We start from the raw sequence: 5483 nt of genomic DNA on the forward strand, positions 1-5483 counted from the left end.
CTCATATTCCCTATACTTTCATCATCCTATATACTTCAACAGACAAAATCATTTATAGCAGAACTCAGAAAACTTGAAAATGTGCTAGATTCCACCCTCCTCCATGCAGTAAGCCACTGAGTCCTGCTAAATGCTTGTACCTCTTCCCTACATCCTTACCTACTGTTACTTACTTCTATGGTCTGTTATTTCCCTCCTGCCTTATTGAAAAAGCTTGCCAACTGGATTACACACCTTCTCATCTTGGTGTCCTCCAATTTATTCTCTAGGAACCATTTATCTTCTTATACCTTCTATCTGATTATAGCACACCACAGATAGATCCCTAATGACTCCCCATGTGCTGCAGCAGTGTTTCTCAGAGTGAGTTTTGTGTATCACTTTCCATCAGAATCACCTAGAGAGCTTGTTAAAAAGCATCCTCTGGAACCATACCAGGAATTCTGAGTTAGAATTGAAGATGGTAGGACCTAGACTCTGTATTTTTAACAATCTTCCTATGTGATTCATTTGCAGAGTAAAATCTGAGAGCGTCTGGCCTCCAGATCAGGTGCAAACACTTAAGAATTTCTGATAAATACCACCTGACTGGCTCATTCACTCAATTCTTGCCACTGCTCCATGTACTCTCGCACTTGCAGGTATGCCTGACTTTTTGCAGTTCCTCCTAATACCAAGCTTCCTTAAGTATGGGTGACTTCGTCTGCGCTTTGTCTACTCCTTGAAGGCCCTTTTCTCTGTGCCTGGCAAGTTACTGTGTGTGTGCTCATGTGAACGTGTGCATTGTGTGCCTAGAGTCCGGGTTAGATTGAAAGTTTATCCCAGTACAGTGTGAGCTACACTGTCATGGCAACTGTGTGTTGTGAAATCTCCATTTGAAAAAATACCGCTTCAAGTTCAGGCTGTGTGTAAACCAAGTTATGGCTGAGGAAAATGGAATTAATATGAACTTGGCATGTACTCCACATGTAGGTGCTTGAAGCTTTTAGCAACTTCTCTGTGGTTCATGACTGATTATTTGGTTGGCAATTTACATAATCTTTTTGGGGAAGAAATTCACATTTGCTGGCCTCTATCCCAATGAGTACACCAATGGAAATGAAAATCGAAGAAGCTATTTGGTCACCTACCAAAAGCTCTAATCAGATATACGTCAGAAGGAGTAATTTAATTGAAGTCTCTATATGTTCTGTTTATATTGATGTGTCACGCTCATAAATAATTCAGGGAGAGGAGGGATATGGGTAATCATGTTTATCGCTAGATGTTGAACTATGCATTACTCTTTACAATTTAACCTATGAATGTGTGATCTGATCTTTATAGATGAGAAGACTGAGCTCAGAGATGACAAGACTTGGAAGAGGCACCTAGCAGGGAAAGCTGAATGCAGGTGGCATTTGAATGAAGGTACCTTTATGTTCTTTCTTCTACTATAGGTGTGTCTTCTTATTTTGAAGTACGAGGGTATGGAAATACCCTCGTACGAGGGTACGAGGGCTGTGGTGATTTTTCCAATAAAAGACAATTACCTTCCACATAAATTAGTTCCTTTAAGTTTCAGAGAATGACATTAAGGATAATATTTTAAGTTTTTTCCTAACTGGTCTTTATGCCTTCAACAAGCACAAAGAGTAACATATTGCCCATTATTTAGAGAGGAGGCATTTCATGCTAACACCTATTTGCCAGATTGGCTTACCTGACCAGTAGTGACACAGGGAAAACAAAATTTGGGAGTTCAAAGCAATGATTTCCCTACACCTTTCCTTCGTGCCCCTCCTTACCAGCACCCTTTCCTTTCCCATACCCCGTCTTCAGGAACTGGGACAGCTGGTTATCCATCTCATTTCCCTAACAGTTGCATGCTGACTCTGTCACCAAGCTGTGCATTTGTTAGAACATTTAATTTTTTTTATAAGGCTGATACGGAAGAGATGGCAAAAATACTGTCCATTGTTTCTCTTAAGGTTCATGATGTTTTGTGTGTGTGTTTGTGTGTTCATCCCCCTAAGTCAGGGGCAACTATTAGGAGGGAGCCAGATCTCTTTAATGAGCCTTGAGGTAATACAAAATTTATGTGCCTTCACCTACAGCTGGGTGAAGCCTGGTGCACAAACAGAAAGAGGGGGAGGCAGGAAGGGTCAGTTGTTTATGGTTTTGCTGAAGCAGGTACCCTGGCTGCTACTGGGCATGCTGACCCACTTGTTCATTTTTAGGAAGAAGTGGATACTTTCAATGGGAGAAACTCAAGCATCAGATTTGCTCCTTGGAGCATTAATAAAAGGGCTCAGTTAGCTTCATCTCATTATTTTACTATGAGTATTGACTTTGGCCTAGAGTCATGTATAGATAAAATGGTGCAAGGGCTTGTCCTAAGTGATTACTCAGAATTACAAATCATTTCACGTGTAACTGAATACTGCAGTCTAGCTGGCACCCTGCCCCTTGCTACTCCCCCCTCCCGTCTCTCTAATAGGAGCGCAAATCCAGCTTTGTCTGAAGAGGCAATTAATCTTATTCACTGAAAGCTGAATTTTAATTCACCAGCATGTGGAGGACATATTTGCCTATCACACAGAATTAGTTTAACAGAGAATTTAGAAAAAAATATTGGAGGTATTGGCATTCTTGGGAAGGCAAAATATCTTGTAGGTATATTCTTTTATTAGCCATCTACATACTACAGATAAAATCTTTTTGTATTAATAGCTCTATTAGGGGTTCATTTTGTATTTGAAAGTGGCTGATTTACATTTTACTTTATGTGAAGAAACCCACAAGATATGTGTGTTTTGGAAGAAAATGAACATAAGGTGAGAAAGATAAGCTGCAGTTTTCTAGAGGTTCTAAAAGGCTATTATTTTTAAGGGCACAGTTTAGAGATGATCAGAAAAATAAAAGGACACATAAAAATTCTAGACAGCCTAACACACATCCAAATAAAATCATATAGAAGGGTAAGCATTAAGGTATGAAGTAGACAGCACTGCCAGAGCGCTGCTGGAGACACGTGAAAGCTGTTAGGTGATTACCAGGTTTCCCTCATGCTTCTGCTGAACCATTTTCCCCTGAGCAAGACCCTAGTGTTTTGTCTGATGTTTTTCACGTGTAGACAAAGTGTTAAAACAAAAACAAAAACAGAAAACACGGAAACAAAAAAGAAAAGACACCTTCCTGAAACAGTTTCTTAATTCAAGAGATTTAGACAAGAGTGAGATTTAATGCATGCCCATGCTTAGTGAGATATCAAGTTCCCATAAGGTCAGAAAACACAAGGGCTCTGTTTTGTACTTCTATTTAACATGGCACCGGTCAAATGCTGCCTTATGGTACAGGCAGGTATCAAAACATGTTACTGCCTCCTCCTCAGTGAAAGAGGGAATTGAATAATAATAGGGGTGCAGATGATCTTGTATGCCAAACAATAATTAGTAGAGCATAAATCTTAAGGGCTTACTCTAAGATAGTTAAAAGGTGCTGTTGGCTTTTCTGTGCCTCCTTTTCCACTTATGATTGTCTTATCCCCTGGAATTAACTCTGCAACATGATTGCTTCCATTGCCTCTTCCAGGAATGCACTGTTGAATACTTAATAGTGAGATGAGGACTCGGGGAACAGTGGAACTCTTCTTGAATTTGTCTTATGTTCTGAAATTCACTTTTTTTTTTTTTTGCTTTGTTTTTACAGTTGGTAAGAATGGGGTGGGAGTGAGCCAAGTGCAGACAATCTACCAGATTAAATAAGCCTGATTGTCGCCAAATGTCTTGGTGGGACTGTTTAAACTAGACACAGGGCTGTAAAGTCACACAGCTTTGTGGCCTCGTCAAACCATTTGCTGTGCTAAACCTGGCAATTATTCTTATTGGAAACAATTTAAAATTTTAAGGTTTTCACATTATTACCAGAAAATATTGCTTTATGTGCCATAAATAAATATTTTGGAGTTCCTGGGTAAACTTTGTGTTATCTATATAATTGGAATTTAAATTACACAGAACTGGAATTTGGATATGTAAAAGGCCAGAATCACATATTTGCAAACAAGCACTTATAAATGTTCCAGGACTTGCATGATGCTTTAAATGTACAACAGTATCTATCTTCATTTGCTTAATTTTTGCATTCTCTGCCACTATGTGAAGGACCTAAATATATTTCAGAGAAGATGTCCTCTTTTGCAACTCTTTTGACTATTTTGTGGTTACATCTTCCAAGCTGCAACTATTTGACATGGTAAAATAAAATAAATGAAAAAGCAGGGCTTTCATTTTCTTGTTGCTTCTCAAAGTCTATGAAAAAATGTTCTATTTCATTCTTCACACACATTATTTAAAATACACACCCTTCAGGGGAGGCTCTGGATGCTATTCTACTTACTCCTCTCATGTCAGCTGCTAGCATCCTTTCCAGTGTGAAGGTGAAGAAACTCTTCACTAGCTCCTATTTTCAAATGAGAACTTATTTTTCCTTTCTCCATCAAACAAAACAAACAAACAAACAACAACAACAAAACCCCACCTACTCAGAACTCTATGACCCCAAATAAGTAGGTGTATTTCCATAAAAAATTATTCCTTCAAGCCTCTAGTCTTCTATCTGGGTTGTTCTGGATATTCCCATAGTCTATTTAGAGGAGGTCTGTTTGTTGAGGTAAGATTAATTGAGGTGTTAAATGAATATAAATTAAGTTCATTGTGATCAGGGCTATGTTCAGGCACAACCTTATGAAGCAGGTTTTATTATATCCATTCACAGATGAGAAACAGAGGCCCTATTAATTACACGTATCATCTAATTTGCACAAGGTAGGGGAGGTAAGATTTGAACAGGGGTCTTTTGACTCCAGAACCTATGTTTTAAACTACTTTGCTGTCTTGTCTTTTTATAAACTATGAAGAATATATAATTTTAATAGTCGAAGATATTAAAGTGACAAAAATGGAAAGCAGAGAGAAGACCACCAGAGTCATGAGAGGAATTTCTTTCCATGTCTTAATATCTCTAGATCCCATCTCAATTACAGCAGTAAATAAAAGTTCTTAGATGATTTCGCAAGCCTCTTGCTAAGCAGCCATAGCAGTTTAAGGGCTTCTAATAAGGATTAGCCTTCCACCATATGTGAAAAGAGTTTCCTGGTTCACAGATGTGGAGCAAGCAATATTTGTTAAATTTATTTGGAGGAATGTTAGGATGTTTTAGGATGCAATTCATCAACAAACTCAAAAATCCTAAACAGTGTGAAATTTTTTTAAATGTCATGAACTAAGTCTGAAAGTGAGCTCTCTGAGGGTCAGGTAATCCATCAGCTGCACAATTGCATCGTCCAGGATCCAGACTCTATTCCTCTTCCTACTCTGCTTTCTTCAGGATGACAACTCTCACCCCTACTGTTCTCAAGGTGGCCACTCAGTTCCAGGCATCATGTCTCCATATACCAGTGCCAGAGGCAGAAAATATAGATGCCTAGATCTTGTGTATTT

The 5483-nt window shown here is 38.7% G+C and overlaps 1 long non-coding RNA gene across 1 annotated transcript; it reads left to right on the forward strand.

Moving 5' to 3' along the window:
- Positions 1-377: 377 nt before the first annotated feature.
- LOC118501343 lies at positions 378-1410 on the forward strand. Its single transcript, XR_004903980.1, has 2 exons — positions 378-641; positions 1327-1410. It is a non-coding gene; the product is annotated as an uncharacterized LOC118501343 (long non-coding RNA).
- Positions 1411-5483: the final 4073 nt, after the last annotated feature.

Source organism: Phyllostomus discolor, chromosome 1 (genome assembly GCF_004126475.2).
Source record: "Phyllostomus discolor isolate MPI-MPIP mPhyDis1 chromosome 1, mPhyDis1.pri.v3, whole genome shotgun sequence".
In the NCBI taxonomy this organism is placed as follows: domain Eukaryota; kingdom Metazoa; phylum Chordata; class Mammalia; order Chiroptera; family Phyllostomidae; genus Phyllostomus; species Phyllostomus discolor.